General features: G+C 39.9%; 1 protein-coding gene across 3 annotated transcripts in view; it reads left to right on the top strand.

Moving 5' to 3' along the window:
* Positions 1–794: 794 nt before the first annotated feature.
* PRDM10 (PR/SET domain 10) overlaps positions 795–20,377 on the top strand; it is a 100,146-nt gene continuing 80,563 nt past the window's right edge. For 2 of the 3 annotated variants that reach the window (XM_079104124.1, XM_079104123.1), the window contains exon 1: positions 797–1,311. The gene's annotated coding sequence lies outside the window, so the exon portion shown is untranslated. Of the gene's footprint in view, positions 1,312–20,377 lie in introns of all 3 variants that reach the window. The other variant, XM_079104125.1, reaches the window with a different exon arrangement.

The raw sequence follows: 20,377 nt of genomic DNA, 5'->3' as shown, positions 1-20,377 counted from the left end.
TGTTTGTGCGTTTTTTTTTTTTTTTTTTTTTTTTTTTTTTTTTTTTTTTTTTTGTATTTTCTCCCTCTTTTTCCTGGTTAGACAATAGTTTAGCCATTCTAAAGATTTTATCATCAGCATTCTGTTCAAGTTCTGGACAGTGTGCTAAGGAAAGCACTTTATTCAGTATTTTAAAGCGAGATCTTATTTAATCTTCAATACATGGATGGGAAAACTATTCCCTGAAGGTGCAAAGGTCCAAGGTCTTTGCAATCTAGTTGCCTTTCCTACTGCCAGTGGACAGTTAGAATTGGGTGTTGTATCCCAAAGCGTGAGCTCGTCTGCATGTACTCTGCTGCACTTTGAGTAGGCGATTTAAGGGAGGGTGTAATGTGGAAGCCTGAGATTGAGAAATGAATGACTAAAGTCACTTGTTTAAAACAGATTTGACTCATGCTTCTTACTGTTTATGGACTTCAATTCCCTTTTCAGAGTGGTAAAGGGGAAAGGAGAGCCGTAGCGAAGGCGCTTTCTGGTTTGACAGGGACTGAGCGCAGATAGGGTCCCGCCGCGCTCGGGCCGGCAGGGCGCACCCTGGGAAACTGAAAACTGAGGCGTGTCCGGGGCGCGCTGAGCCTGGAAGGGTTTCACTAGTGTTTGGTTTTTGCCCGCGCGAGGCAGGCAGGCCTCTTGGGATGTAAACTCCTGCTGGGGCGGGAAGCACCCAGCTGGCGTGTGTCCCGCTACAGCCCCGGTGTGCTTCCGTGCCAGCGGGAATACGGGCAGAGAATCCCAGTGCACAGTCAGCCCTCATTGTGGACACCCGGGACATTTTCTTCCACCGCGCCCAGGCGGGCAGAGAGGGCTTGACCCTGAATGCTAAGAGTCGGGCTTTCTGATTGGCTTAGAGTACAAACGCAGGCGAGCGCTGCCTGAGACCCGCTCTTTGATTGGACTTTACATGAACAGCAGAGCACGAAATAAAGAGGCCGTCAGTCATTGGGCCATTGTGTGATTCTCCTTTTGGCTTCTCTGCCGACTGAATAAGCGTCTCAGGATCTTCGTCATGACTCTTAAATCTGGGCCTGTCAGTTCGCCCCAGCGTTTCTCGTCTCTAGGCACGGCATGGAGCTTACAGAGTTTAACCAATCATATAACGTCGAGATCAGGTTGCCAGGCAGATTATGCTAATAAGGCCCCGCCTTTTATGCTGCTCCCACTCTGCGGCGGGAAGAACCACCTGGAGGTGGCGGGGGGGTTTGATTTCCATCACCCCTAGGGAGAGAGGATCGGGGACCCGCTGATCTTCCAGCTCCCCTCATCCAACGTCGTGTAAGTACCTAAAGGATTAAGGGAACCGGATAAGCCAGGGTCCGGAGTACCCCATCGTCTGGGAGGGTGTTTCGTCTTTGCTTAGTCCCACCCAAAATGGCGCCCAGCTCTTTCCGCGTCTCAGAGCCCGGCCGGGGCCAACCGACCGCGGACCCGGGTGGGGGGGGAAATTGATGGTGGTGGTGGGGGGGAGAAATCCCGGCGGCACCGCCCGATGGTACAGTCCAGCCGGGGCTGGGACAAGGCACCTCTCTCGGGGTGGGGGGTCAAACCATCTGCACCTTCTAAGGGGAAAAGGGCAAAACCTCCTCCGGGAGGCCCTCCTGGCGCTGCTTTCAGCGATGGCTTCAGCGCCTCCTCGCCCCTTCCTTCCCCGCGCTCAGCCTCCCCCCTGCGACCCCCGAGTGGCTAGCACGCTCTGCCGGCCGCGCGCACCTCTCCTCCCCTGCCCGCGTTGGTTGGGCCGGGACGGCGGTTAGGCTGCCTGCGCGCTCCAGCAGCGGCGGTTGTGCGGGCGCACTGGGTGCGGCGTCGGGCTCCATCGGCCGGGCACCGATGGCCGGCGCGGGGGGTGGTGGCGCGGCCAGGGCCTCGGGGCTGGCTGGCTGGCCCGTGGCGGGCGGGCAGCGGGAGCGCACGGCCGAGGGCTGTAGGATGGGGCGCCAGCTTTGTCTGGCGAGGCCGCGCCGCCCACCTGCCATTGATAGCTGGTCCTCCAGCCTTTATTTGCAAGTTGGCGTCGCGGGCATAGGGGGAGCCGCCTGCAGGGGTGCGGGGCGGCCCTGCGGGTCTGTCCCGTAAACGCCGGGTTGGGATGGGCAGGGCGGAGGCCGAGGGTGTGCTGCGGGCCTGCTCTGACAGTCTGCGCCCGCGGAGCAGTGCCAAGGCCAGCGAAGCCAGTTGGTGTTTGGGAGCGGGTTGACAGTCCAGCCAGACTGTCGGCTTAAAAAAAATAATTTTTTTTTTTTTTTTTTTAAGTGTGTAGCCAGGTGTTAGGTACTCTGCTAAGTGAAGTGGAATAGTCACCGTCTGCCCTCCAGGCACACAGAAGCGGCGCTATTGAATTTTGGGTTTTGTTCCTTTGGTTTTGCTGCACAGAATAGTTGGATTTTAACCCGTTTTCAATCAGTATTTGTGTACACTTAAAGCAAGAGGAGGATTGGCTGTGTGCTGTCATGTAGGATTAAACATCGCTCAGCCAAGTCCCCTGTCCTGATTCTTCTCTCTCACCTGTTCCAAGTCTTGACTGCTCACCACCCCTAGGTTCTTTTTTTAACGCAACAATACTTACCTTCATTAAAATATTACTCCTGTTTCGTGGTTTCTTTTTCTGACCTGTTCCCCACTTTGATGTTATCACTCCAGGGCTGTAAGCTTCTTGAAGGCAGCAGAGTAGACCGGATTACATTGTATTCTTTTGTATTTATGCATTCCACCGCCAGTACTGTGGTAGCTTTGTTGCTCTAGAATGAGGAAGACGAGATTAAAAAGAAAATTAGGATTGTTTGGGGTCAAAGCAATGTATAAGGTGTTTATACAATCTGGTGTATTTAGCAAGTCGACTTTGCTGGGTTTTTCACAAATTGTGGAATCGACATAAAACGAACCATTTTTTTAAAACTTTTGAAAAAGTTTACTTATGCAAAAAGACATTATCAACAATAGGTTATAGGAACATATCTTCCATTTTGAAAGGTTCAGATCTTTGCCTGTTCTTTCTACCATACTCTAAATACCTCTGCCCAACAAAATAGTGGGCGAATAAAAGTTTATTTCCTTTTCCTTGAGGTCATATTGGGACAATTAGAATTGGAGCTCTTCAAAATTTAGTTATTTATAGTAAGCTAGATTTAATCACAGAATGCCACATGTAAGAATATGACAGCACCACCCAAAGTATTTTTAAAAGGACAAATTTCAGGACATTTTCTAATTCTGAGGTTTAAGAAAATCCAAAATCCTCTTTGGGGATCTCTGTTCTTCAGATCCAGAATGAAAATTATTAAAACTTATAGATTATAATGGGCACAGGTGATAGGGTCCATTTTAAAGTGAACAATTAAGTGGTATTTAGTAGAAGGTTTACATTTTGTACTTTGGACACATTTTTTTTTCTGCCAGCAAGAGTGGCACTCACCTGTAATCTCAGTGACTAGGGAGACTGAGGCTGGAGGATCCCAAATTCCAGGCCAACTTCAGCAATGTAGTGAGCAGTGTCTCAAATAAGTAGGGCTGTTGGTGTGGTTCAATGGTAAAGCACCCTTGGGTTCAGTACTCCAGTACTGGGGGGGAAATGTGACTTCTTTTTTATATGTATTTTTTAGTTGTAGATGGACACAGTACCTTTATTTTTATATGGTGAACCCAGTGCCTTACACATGCTAGGCAAGTACTGTACCACTGAGCTACAAGCCCAGCCCATGACTCCTCTTAATTATTCTGTGTGTGTTATGTTATTTGTTTTGCAAGGGTGCTGAATTGCTCCGTTCTTCCAAAAAACCATTTACTTTCTCTGTTTTGCAGCATGCTTCACCACATAATGTATGCATGTCAATCCAATGTAATCCCAAATTGGTTGGTGCTGCCTCAGCTTCTACTTGCCTAAATTTTATTTTTCTTCTAACAATAATGCATGATCATTGTAGAAAACAGAAAATATAGAAACAGCATAAAAAGTAAAAAACCCTAAAATATAATTATTAGAGATACTCCTTGCTGATATTTTTAATGTTTTTAATCTTTGTGTATGTGCATAAAATATTTGCACAAATGTAACATTAAGTGTAGTATCTATTTTGTTTTACTAGGTTCTAAAGACTTCACTGATGATTTGCCATTTTTTCAGTAGTGTCTCCCATTGTTTGAAGGAGGGCATCATGAAGTTCTTTGAACTAAAAGAATATTTTATTTGGTACCAGGGATTGAACCAGGGCACTATACCACTGAGCTATATCCCCAGCCCTTTTAAAAAATTTTTATTTTGAGACAGGGTCTTGCTAAGTTGCTTAGGACCTCTGTAAGTTGCTGAGACTGGCTTTGAATTTGCAATCCTCCTGCCTCAGCCTCCTAAGCCACTGGGAGAATAATATTTTAATACACTTTACCTTTACACTTTACCTTTTAAAAGCTTAACCTAATTGACAGTGATAGGTTTCTGGATAACAAGCAGAATTAATCAAAGGGCTGAGAACTATTTAGCTGTAATTTTGGTTTCCTCAGTAAATTTACATTTTAAGCACTGGTAAATAGATGATATCTGGATAATTTAACTTGGTAAAAATGATTTGGGAAAAACAAGTATTAAACCACCCCTTCTTTTTAGCCAGAATTTGTTTTAAACTTGAATGTTAATGTACTTTGACCTATTGCCACTAAAATACACAGTCTTCTTCTAGCCCCACCTGCAAAAGTATAAACATACCCAGTTCAGCAATTTGTTTTTCACAAGCAGAAGTTATTGTTTAAATTTGGTGTAGAGCTGGGTATGGGGTGAGGCTGAAGTAGGAGGATTGCAAACTCGAGTCCAGCCTTAGCAACTTAATGAGGCCCTGCCTCAAAAAATAAAAAGACTCAGGATGGAACTTAATGGTAAATTACCACTGGGTTAAATCCCCCCTAAAAAAAACAAAAAAACAAACAAAAAAAAAAACTAATAAAGAAAATCTGTTGTAGGCACTTTAATAAATTACTAAAGAGAATTTGGCTTATGGATAAAAAAAAAAAAAAAAACAAAAACGTTGGGGTACTAAGGTATAACTTGGTGGTAGAGTGTGTGTTTAGCATATGGGAGGCCCTGGGTTCAGTCCTCAGTACCAGCACCAGTACCTCCACCATCACCACCAACACAAAAACAAAAACAAAAATAAAAAAGGACATTTTCCACAAGGGTCCTGCCATGATCTTGGAGTTTGGGGAAGGAACAGAGGGTGAGTGAAGAGCTTTTCATTATTTTCGTTCATACTGAAGATGCTTTCCTTTTCCTTACTCTGGCATTAAGCTGTTTACATAGTCAGATCACTGCTAACATGACTGAAGGGTATCTGACGTCAGTCCTTTTAAAATTTTCAATGTTATAACACTGGTTCAAGACTTGTGTGGCCCATTCTGAACTGTGTCATCTCTAGTTTATTTCCTACAACTCCTGTGATATATTTCATTAGTTCTAAAACATCCATTCCCTTTCCAAAATGTTCAGTGTCTTCCCATCGTCCACACCTGTGTAGATTTTAAATATGTTCAGGTTGTAGAAAGCAGCTGAAAGTAGGTTCTTTTTAGATGACTTTGAAACAGATTAAGGAATCAAGGTGTGTGTGCATTTGAGAAGAATGGAGAGCAAAGAATAGAGTTAGGGATTATCTCAAATTAGAATTAAAGCAAGATTAGTTAAAATGTGGAAACAGTTGTTAAAAAATCAATACTGCACAGGACTTTAAGAACCCCCAAAAGGAACTGGGGGTAAAATTGAGTGGTAGAGTACTTGCCCAAGCATGTGCAAGGCCATGGGTTCAATCAATCAATCAATAAATAGATAGCTAAGAAAAAATACTTAATATCAAATATCTGTATCTATATGTATCTATATTTATTAAAAAAAAAAAAAAGCAAAATAAATGTGTGGTTCCTGGTGGTGCGCACCTGTAATCCCATCTACTCAGGAGCCTGAGGCAGGAGAATTGCAAGTTCAAGTTCAGCCTCCACAATTTAGAGAGACCCTATCTCAAAGTAAAAAATAAAAAGTGCAGGGGATACAGCTCAGTAGTAGGATGCCCCTGGGTTCAATCCCCAGGATTGCAAAACAAAAACAAGACCAAAAAATCTGAATGCAAGGATTGCCAGAAAGTTACTGGCTGCTAAAATAGTCTATTACTGTTATGTATATTTTAATTGAACTGACATTTACTTCAGACATTAGAATATTGGAACTAAGTGCCCCTATTTTTTGCCCACTTTTACAGTCCACACAGCCTGTCGCTTGCTGTGATCTTTAGAAGAGCTATCCTTTAGATCTATAGTGTACGCAGTTCAAACCTGTTACTATTGAACATTTGAAACTGGATAGTGTTGCAGGTGTGAAATATATAACAAGGATTTTCAGATTTAGTATGAAAAAATATACTTCAGTATCTAATATATTGAGTACATGGTGAAAAGATAATGTTGGTTTGACTGCGTTAAATAAAATATATTATTACAATTAATTCCACCTATTTATTTATTTTTTCTCTTGCAGCAATGAGGATTAAACCCATGGCTGCTCTACCACTGAGCTACATCCCCAGCCCTTTTCAATTTCTATTTTGACTCAGGGTGTCTCACTAAGTTGCTTAGGACCTCACTAAGTTGCTGAGTCTGGTCTCAAATTTGTGATCTTCCTGCCTCAGCTTCCTGAGTCCCTGGGATTATAGGCCTGTGCCACCAAGTCTGGCAGAAGTGAATTGATTAAGACATTCAAAATGGTTTTAGAAGTCTTTTTCTTCTGAAAAGAAAATTTTGTTTTTAAACTTAGATAGGATAGAATTTTATTTAGCTCATGATTCCAGAGGCTGGAAGTGCAAGAGCATGGTGCTGGCATCTGGTGAGGGCCTTCTTGCTGCATCCTAACATCTGGGAGGGCATCACATGGCAAGACTAAAAATTATTTTTAAAAAAGCAAATTCTACCATTCCTTGAAGATTTTGAAGGCAATTTATTGGGGGTTATTTTCCATCTTGTCACAAACCATGATTATAGGCATCCTTAATATAATGTACTTCTGGTAGGGGAATAGTTGTAATTCCTTTGACTAATTATTGCTTTGTGTTTGACTAACTTTTGAAGCGTCCTTTCCAACGGCACCTATTTATATTCAGTTCTTAAAATGTGACATTTACGGAAGTGTTCAATTTTACAAATGAGAAAAAGAAGACAGAAGTTAGTGAATTAGACAAGAATGGGGAGATAGCCAATAGGAACAAAGGACTGAGTTCTCAGTTGCCAGCAATGGTATATGTCTTAATGAGGTTTCCGTCTCCTTGTCTTTATTTGTTAATCTTTTCCTTTATTCCGTTGAAGTTGATGAGTTGCAAATTATCCTGGATTATTTATTTATTTTATTAGTGGTGGGATTGAACTCAAGGTCTTGTGCATATTAGGCAAGCACTCTACCAATGAACTGCACCTTAAACCCCTAACCCCTGCCCCTGGATTTTGAAAACAGGTATTTTTTTGGTACTAGGAATTGACCCCAAGTCCTGGAGCATGCTAAGCAAGCATATCACTGAGTTACATATATATCACTATGTATATGTATATGTATATATATCACTATATCACTGAGTTACATCCTTAGCGTCCAATCCCTGGATTTTAAGTACTTCATCGTTTGATAAATGTAATAACTTACAAACATTAATGTTTAAGACACTTGTTTATATGACCTGCAAGTTATCTCAAGTACCTTAAACCTGCCAAAGCAAGATATTGCATAACTACTATATAACTATTATATAACTGTATTTATAGTTTGAGAGTTAAAATGAAATTATGTAGCAGCCATTGCATTTTGATGAACTTCGTTTCATTTAAAAATTTTAAGGAATTTTACATTCATATTTATATATATTCATTCTATGCTTTATGTGTGTTGGTTAGCTTTGCATTACTGAAACAAATACCTGAGATAATAAGCTTGTAAACAGAAAAGGTTTATTTGACTCAGTTTTGGAGGTTCTAATCCCTAATCTATTGACCCCATTGCTTTTGATCCTGTAATGAGGCAGCAAATCATGGTAGGAGCATTAGTGTAGCAAAACTGCTCTCCTCACAGACGTCCTTGAAGACATTTCCTGAGTGACCTGAAGACTTCACCACTTCTTAAAGTTTCCACTACCTCCCAATAGCACCAAACTGGGGATCAAGCCTTAATACATGGATTTTTGGGAGATGCTTACCCAAACCATGCCACTAGTTAACTCACCAAAAAAATTATATCTTTTCATATATCACTTAAAAAATAATACCTTTATTCAGATTCATGACTGACTGACTGGCTGGTTTTCTTTCTCTCCTTCTCTTTCTTTCAAACCAAGTGGTACACTGCCACTGAGTTACATCCCCAGCTCTTCTTATTTTTTACTTTGACAAAGGAACTTGATAAATTGCCAAGGCTGGCTTCAAACTTAACATCCTCCTGCCTCACTTCCCACGTCACTGGGATTGCAGGCACGTGCCACTATGCTGGGCTTAAGTCAGTGGTATATACATACTATTGACTATGTTATTTGTGATACTGAGAATTGAATCCAGGGCTTTGCTTATGCTAGGCAAGCATTCTATCACTGAGCTATGCCCCTAGCTCTGCAGATGTGTGTGTATGTATGTGTATAGTTGTAAATGGACACAGTACCTTTATTTTTATGTGGTGCTGAGGATTGAACCCAGGGCCTCACACATACTAGGCAAGTACTCTTACACTGAGCTACACCTCTAGCCTTGCAGATGTATTTTTTAAAAAATATTTTGTTTTAATATTTTGGTTTTTTTAGTTGTAGGTAAACACAATACCCTTATTTTATTTTTATGTGATGCTGAGGATCGAACCTAGGGCCTCTTGCATTCTAGGTAAGTGCTCTACCACTGAGCAACAACCCCAGTCTCCTGCAGATGTATTTTAAGTGTAACAGAATATGTGTAAGATTTTTATAGCGAGACCTCTAAAACAATTGAATGACTTTAAATAAAACCTAGGTAAATGTACAGCACAGTGGTTCAAGGATTGGAGATTCAGTTTTGTAAAGGTGTTCATCTTCTGGAAACTGATATAAATTTAGTGTAATCCCAGTAAATTTTTAAAAACTAAACAATTTAAAAATGTTTGTCATGGCACAACACCCTTGAATAAGAAAAGAGAAGTTGAAAGCTTCTATACTAGAGATCTAGTGATATTGGCATCAGTTGGATTAATAGTATTAGATCAATAAAAAAAAAAAATAAGGAGTTCAGAAATAGTCTCATCCACATGCTAACTCTTGATTAATGACCCAGGAGTCAGGGGAAATGAAATGTAAAACAATAAAGCTTTTTAAAGTTAATATAGAAGAGTATATTCATGGCTTTAGTAGTATAGAGAAGGGATTCATGAGCAAGATGCTTCATACACTAATAGAACAGCGGCACAGCCTTGAACGGGCTCGTCAGAAAAGGAGAAATTCACATTTCTAATAACTATATGAAAAAGTTTTCCATCTTATTAGCAACAAAGAAAATGCAAATTACAGCCATGATGCCATAACACTGTGCACCTAAGATCTTAAGGTAGACAATACCAGATCCTGAGGATGTTTAGCAATAGAGACTCTCATACATGACTGATAGGAGTTTAAATCAGTATAACTATTTTGAAGAACAATTCAGCATTATCAAGAAAATTTTAAAAAAATACGCCTACTGTTATACCTAGAATTCCATCATTAGAGAAATACATGCTCATGAGAATCAGAAAGAATACTTGGAATAATTTATTTTCATGATCTGAATTGATTCAATTAATATTTGAGGGCTGCTGTGACCTCTACACATAGGTAGCTATTTATTTTGAACAGCAGTGAATAAATGTTATTTATATTATCCCTCTCTGCTGAATATTTTACTGCTGAATATTTTCACAAATGTTCCATTCATTGTGTTCTTTAGTTCCTAAAACAATGCTGTACACAGAATAGGCATTTGATAAACCTTGTGTTTTTAAAAAGTATTTTTCAAATTTTTTTTTCAGAGTTACCCAACTCTGGCTGTTGAGCAATTTGCTCAATTAAATCTGCTTGTGGGTTTAGTAAATTAAAACCTCCTCTAGTTCCCTCGAGGTGAAGTCTAGCTTCCTGATTGCATCATCCAGTGCAAGACAAGGAGACAGTAGCCAGTCCATTTCCTGCTGGGGTTCTGGCAGCTTTGCCTATGATGAAAGCTGTTTCTGCCGAAAGAAGAGGTCCAAACTCTGTAGTAACAAAGATCTGGGGTTAAATCCCACTTAGTGCTATGATCATGATCAAGTAACCGTTCTTGATTGCCGTGAGAATTGTTTTGAAAGCTAGTATTTAAAGAACATCTCACGGTACCTGGCACTTAAAAGGTGCTCAGTAAATGGCAGCAGCTATAATTGTTATAATCCACTAGTTGTTTACTTAAGTTACTGCATTTTCACAGTGTACATTTTGAATCAAATGGCCTATGATTATGGTTGATTTTTAAAATAAAGAACTGCACTTGTTAAGATTCCAATTTTGTGATCTCATTTAACTCCTTCAGTGCATTTGCAAAGGAATCTAGCCTGTTCTAGGCTATACCTGAATGAAATGGTCTAGTTATGTATTTGCAAAGAATACTTACTGCTGATTGCTCTAAACCTGAATGCCTCTATTTTATCTCTCCAATGTGGAAAATATTGCTAATCACATAGTCTGAAAATTCTACCAATTTAAAGTTGAATTTTTTTTTTTTTTTTTTTTTCGGTGCTGGGGATCGAACCCAGGGCCTTGTGCTTGCAGGGCAAGCACTCTACCGACTGAGCTATCTCCCCATCCCGAAATGTATTTTCTGATGAAAGAGAAAGAGAATCTATGCTTATAGTCAAGAGATGTTTATTCCCAAATCAATTGCTTAATAATGGAAATAAATAAGACTTTCTGGAAAAAATGTTCAACATCTTTAGCCATCATGGAAATGCAAAACAGAACTACATTGAGATTTCATCTTGCCCCAATACGAATGGCTGTAATCAAGAATACCAAAAAACAAACTGGGCACATATCACTGAACTATATCCCCAGCCCTTTTTAAAATTTCATTGTGAGACAGGGTCTTGCTAAGTTGCTTGGAGCTTCACTGAGTTGCTGAGGCTGGCCTCAAACTTGTGATCCTCCTACCTCAGCCTTCTGAGTCAGTGGGATTATAGGGAAGGGCCAATAGTCCTGACGTGCACGTGCGGTGTGTGTGTGTGTGTGTGTGTGTGTGTGTGTGTGTGTGATTGAACCCACAGCTTCATATGTGCAAAGTACGCGCTGTACCACTGAGCCCTTGCCAAGACTTTCCCTTCCACTGTTTTGCAGTGCTGGGGATAGAACACTGGGCTTTGTTCATGTTTCCAAGCAAGTGCTTTACCACTGAGTCACACCTCCAACCCAAGATTGAGTTTTTATGATGGTACTACCTGCCTTAATATGTCTTCTACCTGCTTCACCATCTTGGTAATAAAACACTTGTATTTTTTAAAATTTTTATTTTATTTTATTTTTTTATCACTCTGCATTTCACATTTAACTTTGCTAACAAGGGATTGTGGATGAGTAATGGGAATTTGAAAATGGAAAACAGGCCACATTAACCTCTTTATACCAGGTAGGAACTAGGTATAAAGGGAATTACTTCAGACCAATGTCTTTTTGCTTCTTAGCCTTGGGTCAGAGTTATGTTTTAGTTTCTTTGAACATAAGACTGTATTTTTCAGGAATTGAGGTAGAGTGAACAAGTAATTATATTATGTTTTTTCTCATGTTAATTATGAAAGCTATGCTCTAAAATAATTCTCTAAGCAATTGTAATACATTTTTTTTCTTAGTCAAAATATTTCAAAACACCTGAATTTATTAAGGAAACAACTTACTACTTAAGATTGTACCTCTTTTTACATTATACAGAATTTTATCCAGAATCAACGGTAAGGAAATCTTTTTAGACCATAGAGGACCCACCTGAAAGTCTCCTAGTTACTGCAACTGCTACTTCAACAAAAGAACTTGAGATATGTGGGGCAGATATCTTCCATGCAGAGGTATACCAGAGCCACAGATGCTATCTGTCTCCCTACCAGTTGTTTTGTGAATGAATGCTGCTGTTGAGAAGGGACCTGGAGGAAATGCGCTTGGAGCTTTGCAAATCTAGTATCCTTAGTAAAAAACACGAATGTTCAGAATGATTCAGTGAGTCCTCTGCAGCAATTTTTCGGTCTTTAAATGTCCTCTGCAAATCCATGTTTACATTCAGTGCTCATTTCAGATATTCTGATAGGTGTACGGTGCAGATTTGCCTGTTATCATATGGTAAAGGGAAGCTAGAAGGTAATCCCCACGAGAGCAATCTAGTTGACAGGGGAAACAATTATATTCACCCTTACTTAGCCCAGCCTTTTCCAAGTAAAAAGGGAAGCTGGTGATTTGTATATTTTGTTTCTAGGTTTTTTGTTTTGTTTTGTTTTTTGAACTGGGATACTTTGCCTGAGCTATATCCCCAGGTCTTTTTATTTTTTTATTTTGAGACAGGGTCTCACTAAGTTGCTTAGGGCCTTGCTAAGCACTGAGGCTGGCTTCAAACTTGGGATCCTCTAGCCTCAGCCTCCCAAGTTGCTAGGATTACAGGGTGTGTGCCACTGTGCCCAGTTTGATTTGTTGTTTTGAAAGAAGGTGTATAGGTTCTTGCTAAATTTTGTTTAGTGATTAAAAAAGTTTTTTTTAAAGATGTGATTTTGGCCATTGAAAGCTTAAGAATATTTATTAATGTCACTAAGTTGGAGTAGAATTGAGAGCTCTAATCTTTGTCCAGTGCTTACCAAAAGTGGCCTTGACCTCATTGTAATCAGTCCCTCATGTTATTTCTAGAGTGATTTCCCAAACTGTCACTGCCATGATGAGGTATTTTTCTTTCCCTGTTGTGCAGGCGTTAAGACAGATTTGGCTCATTTCAGGATCACTTGGGGAGGTCTATAAACAGATTTTTGTCTTCCTCCTACTCCTGTAATTGATTCCATCACCATCTTCTGGGGTGAGACCCTAGAGTTTATTTTTCAACTAGCTCCCTCCTGGATCCTGGTAAAACTAGTCCATGAACTTTGCAAACTGTAGGTTAATTGAATAAAGTTTAAATTTTTCATCTTGCACTTGTTGTCTTTTTAGACCCATCTTAACTGTTTGAGGTTTTTCTCTGTCATAGTCTCTAGTCCCTAAGCATAATCTTAATTTATTGCCCTGGAATGTTCTAAAAAACTTGTCAAAACTGCACTCATGTTTGCTCTAATGGCAAATATCATACTCCCCTCCCCCCCTCTATATATGTAAAGTTTCTTGATGTTTGTTTCCACATTGCTTTTAAGAAAGTTTTTATTGATTTAAACTTCCATCATTTTTATCTTTAAAAAAAAAAAAAAAAAAAAAAAAAAAAAAGCTTTGGGCCAGATGCTGTAATCCCAGCAATAATTCAGGAGGCTGAGACAGGGGGATTGCAAGTTGGAGGGCAATCTCAGCAACTTAGTGAGGACCTAAGCAAGTTAGCAAGACCCTGTTTCAAAATTAAACCAGAAAAAAAAGCAAAGAAATTCCATACCCTTTAGCTGTCACCATTAATGCCTCTCAAGTCCTAGGTAACTACTAGTCTGTTTTCTGTCTCTGTTGATTTGCCAGTTCTGCATATTTCACATAATTAGAATCATTCAATATGTGGTCCTCCTTTGTGACTGGCTTCTTTCATCTCATAACAGGGTTCATCCCTGTTATAACATGTACCAATTTTTCATTTCTTTTTATGGCCAAATAATATTCTATTTTATGGATGTACCACATTTTATGTATCCCTTCATTAGTTAGTAGGTATTTGGATTATTTCCATTTTTTGACTCTTATTAATAATGCTGCTATGAATATTGATGTACAGTGTTTTGGGGGGAGAAATGTAATTTCTCTTGGGCTTATTATACCTTGGTAAGGAATCACAGGTCATTTGGTAACTCTTTAGTTTTTGAGGAATTGTCTGACTGTTTTCCAAAGTGACTACAGCATTTTGTATTTTTTTTTTTTTTTTTTGGTACCGGGGATAGAACTCAGGGGCACTTGACTAATAAACCACATCCCCAACCATATTTTGTATTTTATTTAGAGACAGGGTCTCACTGAGTTGCCTAGCACCTCACCATTGTTAAAGCTGACTTTGAACTCATTATCCTCCTGTCTCAACCTCCCAAGCTGCTGGGATTACAGGTGTGGGCCACTGTGCTCAGCCTCTTTTTTTATTTATTTTTTTTTTGCAGTACTGGGGAAGGAACTCAGGGCCTTGTGCTTGCGAGGCAAGCACTCTACCAGCTGAGCTATCTCCCCAGCTTAAACACTTTTAGTTGTAGATGGACACCATACCTTTATTTTATTTATAAGTGTTGCTGAGGATCGAACCCATTGCCTCACACATGCTAGGCAAGTGCTCTACCATTGAATGAAATTGAGAAAATGAAAATATATTACAAAAGTGAGAGTAATAGGAACCAGCAGGTCTTTTGCAGGGGCAGTTTTGTGTAGTTTATTCACATGGCATAAAAGGTGGTTGACTCGTCTTGTGGTTAGGATTTTTTAAAATTTTTTTGTGGTACTGGGGGTGGAACCCAGGTCCTCAAGCATGCTAGGTAGTGTTTTATCACCCCCATCCCTTATGTTCAGCTCCTTTTCTGAAGCTATAATGTGCCATAATTTCTCTCTTTTTTTTTTAGCTAGACAAACCTTTACTATTAGCAGGAATTGTATGATTTGAATTTCAAGAATATTCACCTACATAAAGAGCAGACAAGAACTGGGCACAGGGCACACCTGTAATCTCAGCAACCTCGGAGGCTGAGGATAGGAGGATTGCGATTTCAAAGCCAGCCTCAACAGTTTAGGAGGGCTCTAAGTAATTTAGCAAGATCCTGTCTCAAAATATTTTATTTTTATAAAATATAAAAAAGGTCTGGGAATGTGGCTTAGTAGTTAAGTGCCCCTGGGTTCAATCCCTGGATCAAAAAACAAAAAACAAACGAACAAAAATGAGTATGTAGAAAATTGTGCATGTGACATTTAATCTTAAACTTAGTAGAATTATATTTTAATAACAATAGAACATTTTTAGATACTGCTTATATTCTAAAACTTTTTCATCACTTGTGTGCCCCTTGAGACATATTCAGTGATTGTGGTTGTATCTTTTTTTTTTTTTTTTTTTTTGCAGTACAGGGGATCGAACCCAGGGCCTTGTGCTTGCAAGGCAAGCACTCTACCAACTGAGCTATCTCCCCAGCCCCCCCCCCCCTTTTTTTCTTTTAAATATTTTTAGTTGTAGATGGACACAATACCTTTATTTTGTTTATTTAGTTTTTTATGTGGTGCTGGGTATGCAACCCAATGCCTCATGCATGCTAGGCAAGCACTCCACCACTGAGCCACAACCCCAGCCCCTGTGGTTGTATTTTGATTGCAAGATTTACTTTGTCATGTCAAATATACCATAGGACAGTGTTTTTCTTACCACAGTCTGCCTAGACTGGGATCCATGAGTTTTCAAATTCTTGATAAACAGTTATAAAGTAAAAAGAAGGATTTTTATATATATTTATTTATTTTTATAATCTCACACCTTCAGGATTGCCATTAGCTTCCTATCAGGCCAGCCAGGTCTTGGTCAGACCCTTGTAGAGAGGGATGCTTAGGAAAAGAAATACAATTTCTGCACCTGCTTTTTCCTCCTGGGGCATTTTCTTATCCTTGGGATGGGAGGAAAGGATGGAGAGCTGATCAGAAGGGCTGCTAAGAGGCAGAGAAGCTTGAGCGCTTTAGGCAATTTCAGGGAACTGGGGAGATAAGAAATTTGAGTAGAAGGGCTGCTAAGGCAGGCAGTCAGAACCCAGAGGTCAACATTTGGAGTAGGGAGGTTTAGGGAAGGGAGCCTGAAGTCCAGCACTGGTTTCTCCTTGAGATATTTACCAAGTTGTCAGAGCTGGTCAGAAGGTAAGAAGTTAAAACACAGCTGCAGACAAGTGCTGGGTGTGTGGTAGTCTCCTGGTGCTAAAGAGACAGAACGTGTGGTCTGAGGCCCACCAAGAAAGAGGCTTTCTAATATATACTGCAGAATTTCCCTTGAAGCTTTGGAAGATCAGATCCTGGGGCAAACAGAGAGTACAGATCAGCCTGAGTCAGCTCAGTGCTTTGCCCTCCGCTCTGCGGCCCACCAGAGGACAGGTGACTCTGGGAGAAAGAGGGTGGGCACCCTCCCTGGAGGGCATCACAGTGCTTCAGGGCATGAAGCCATGAGGCAGATGCATTTATTTATGAGCATGTCCCAAGCCAGTCGCTTATGATTTGTGCAGTTTTTTGTAGGCACGGGATACACTCAGCTGCTTTGAGGTTTCTACCTAACATCTTTCGAGAGTAGACTGGAGGACCCCTGACAGATTTCTCTTTGAAATTGCCTTCACATTTTACCAGCCAACCAGCTATTCTTTATAAAGAGGAAAAGGCAAACATCAAGGTTTGTCATTCCTCAGAACTCATACTGACTGTTGGTTCCTTTTGAACTCACAAGAATTTTCATGTAGGATTGTCAGGCTCAGACCCCCAAGTCTCTCAGCCTGGGTTTTTCTTTTCTTTGAGTGAATGGTAAGGGATCTTTTGAAGGACTACATGGGCCCTGATGCATCACTATCAAAATGGGTGGGAGGATCTGTCTTTGTTTTTTGGTATATGAAAAGTTCTTATCCGAACTAGGGCAAAAAAAAAAAAAAAAAAAAAAAAAAAAAAAGTCCACATTTCTTGGGTTAACATGAAGAAAGATTTAATTGCACATTTCTTTTGAAGCATGAAGAAAGGAGTGCCACAATCTTGACTGGAAAAAAGAACCTTCTTTCATAGAAGAAAATCCTTAGTGACACTCCCTGAAGCACATAGGAAGAGCAGGAGGAGTTAACTGCCTGGCCTTGAGGACAGAGGACCCCTGGCTGGAGAGGGATGGTCAGGCCTGCTTGATACGCTTCACTCCTGTGCTTGCTTGCGTTTGTTGTCCACTTTTCCAGTCTAGTGGGGTTTTCTTGGTTGGTTTGTTTTCAGAGTGGTTGGCTTGTTCAGTTCTCGTCTGGCTACACTGTATGTGTGTGTGTATGTGTGTATACTACATATATATATATATATATATATATATATATAATTTTTTTTTCTTTTTTCTTTTTTGCAGTGCTGGGGTGGAATCCAGGTTCTCTTGCATGGTAGGCCAGTGCTTTACCACTGAGCTACACTCCCAGCCCCCACAGTATCTTTCCAAATGGTGTTCAGAAACAAATGAGGAACATTTCTTTTTTTCTTTTCTTTTTCCTTTTTCTTTTTATCAGTGCTGGGCATTGAGTCCAGGACCTTGCATATGCTAGGTATTTGCTTTACCACTGAATTACCTCCCTAGCCCTTTTTAAATATTTATTTTGAAACAGGGTCTCACTGAATTGCTGAGGCTGGCCTCAAACTTAGCAATCCTCCTGTTGCAGCTTTCTGAGTAGCTGGGACCACAGGTGTATATGTGTTCCTGCCTAGCAGGAATAAATTTTTTAGGATGTGTTTTTGGGTTGCATGAGATAACTCAGCCTAATAACATCAAAAATTTCTACTTTAAAATATTTTTCCATTGTCCGCTCACCTAGTTTTGTTTTGTTCAAGTTTTTTTATTTTATTTTATTTTTGTATGGGGCATTGAACCCTGGGCATTGTGGGCATTTTATCAGCCCTTTTTTTTTTTTTGAGACGGGATCTTGCTAAGTTGCTGAGGGTCTTGCTAAGTTGTTGAAGTGGCCACCAACTTGTGATCCTCCTGCCTCAACCACCTGAGTCACTGGAATTACAGGCGTGTGCCACCTCACCCTGCTCCAGTATTTTTTTCATTTCTGGAACTATTTGTTCCAGACATCAATTAAATAAAAGATCTCCACTTCTGATTCCAAATGAGTGAATGCACTAGAAGCTCTTTATTTTCTTTGTACTTGGTCTCATTTTATGACTCTCAAATTTAGCTGCTTTAAACTAGCTGGTCAGTACAGCAGTAGTTTTTTATTTTGTATGAATTTTATGTTTTCTGTACATGAGTTTTAAACAATTTCTTTGGGTTAGTGTGGGCATTAAGTAATTAAGTCAATTGATAAGTGTGAACTGCCTGGGCCAGTGTATAGCATATGGTAAGCTCTCGGTGTGTGTGAGCTGTCCTCATGTACTGTCCCTGTGATTGGCCCTGAATCCATTGTTTTCCCCTTGCCTTATATTTGTAGTTTCTAGTGTGGCTAGTGCATTGGGGGAGTTGCCCAAAATCCTGCATATAAAGCATATGGATTAGGTTAGAAGTCAGAGATCCAAAAAAATAAACCTCAAACCGGAGCCTGAGAATTTATGAGTTAGGAAACCCAGGAGGTGGGGAAAAAGAAGCTCTTCAGCTAGGTCTGTGGTACTATGCTGATTCATCTGTGAACTGCATGAGGGCATCGTTTGAAGCCTCTGCAGTCTCTCTCTCTCTCTTTGTCCTGCTCACCCCAAACGTGTCTTAGAGGTGCCTATGTACATGTTGTATTGTAAAAGACCAAATATCACTGCCTTTTCCCCATGACCCACCTTTAGTACAACTAAACACAACAGCTTAGGAAGTGGAAGAGTAATACTGAGGTTAAGTTTGATAGGGTACGGGCACTGTTGGCAATCACAACTATTTATTGTTTGCTTACTATGTGCCAAGTTTCTTGAAGGTGCAGTATTGTAACCACCCTGATAGTAGAGTTGTTGATTGGCTCTCAGGAATTTTAAAAGGACCTGTATTGGCAATCAGCTACTTTGACCTTTTTATTTTTTAATTTTGTGGTTTGTGGTACTAGGGATTGAACTCAGGGGTGCTTTGCCACTCAGGTACATCCCCAGTTTGTTTTATTTTTTATTTTGAGACAGGATCTCACTAAGTTTTGGAGGCTGACCTGAAACTTGGGATCCTCCTGCCTCAGCCTCCAAGTTGCTGGGGTTGTAGGCATGTTGCCACTGTGCCTGGGTGACCTTAACTTTTTGTTGCTATTGCTTCTTATCATCTTGGCCAACTCAAAGATATAATAAGTGAACAAGTAGAAAAAGTTAATGGGAAATTTAGGAATACCTAATTTTGCTTAAACTAACAATTTTTTAAATAGCAAAGTAAGGTTGGATGTGATTTTTATATAGCTCATTAATGGACTCCTTTATACTGGAATTGTAACATAGGCCAACGGTTCTTAGTATGGGATGAGAAGTTGTGTAGATACTGGTTAAATACAAGGACTTGCATCCAAAGCCTGGCTTACATTGTAGCTTCACTGTGTCCTGGATCTGTGACCCTGGACAAATCACTTAACCTCCTTCTTAGTCCCTCACCTTCACATCAAAGAAAAGTTTTATGCAGAGTAATGATGAAGAAAATCACTGTCAATCAAAACCCCACATTAGGCAGCCTGCCAAGGTAAATAGGAGACATAATGTACCAAACTTTTATAGATTATTATGAGAATTAAATGAACCAGTACATTCCTGGTACATGGTTGCTGTACAGTGTTAGCTTTTCTTATTTTGTGATGTAAACATATATATTAATATTTCATGGTACTATAATTGAAGGGAGGTCTGTCATCTGACTGTAATTGAGAACCAGGGGCCTGGAATTTCTCTTCTAATACTGAAACCAGTTCTGTTATTCTATAACATAGAATTGGATTTCACATCATCTTTCCCCCTTTTTATAACTCAGTGTTGTGAAGAAGTTTTCTCTGTAACATAGAGGGAAAACACTTTTTTCAGTTACCAAGTGTAATTTGATCCTAAATATGAGTTCACAAGGGATTCCTGTTTCTTATCATGGTGTTTTTGTGTTATATATGTACATTAGTTATAATTGATACTTATTTGTTAAATATGTAATATTTTTAGGTTCTTTTTCCTTATAGATAAAGGAACTGGAGCTCAGGGTGATAAAGCAAATTGCCAAAAGCTGTTAGTAACACATCCAAAATTTTAAGACATGCTGTCTGATTCTAAAGCCTGCTCTAATATCAATATGTACAAATCCAAATTCCTAATCCAGTGACTGTAGTACATATGGTCATTCATTTAAAACAAATTCAGGCATTGTTCCTTTAAATAGAAACCAATTTCTATGTAAATATTCTAGAAAAATGTTCATTTGATCCTTGAGTCAGCAGAAGTCACTATGTAGCTGGAACATATTCATTGAAAGAAACGTGAAAGATTAAAGTAAGCAGTTGCTT

Source organism: Sciurus vulgaris, assembly GCF_902686455.1.
Source record: "Sciurus vulgaris genome assembly, chromosome: 11".
NCBI lineage: Eukaryota > Metazoa > Chordata > Mammalia > Rodentia > Sciuridae > Sciurus > Sciurus vulgaris.
This window is presented reverse-complemented; position numbering and strand designations above follow the sequence as displayed.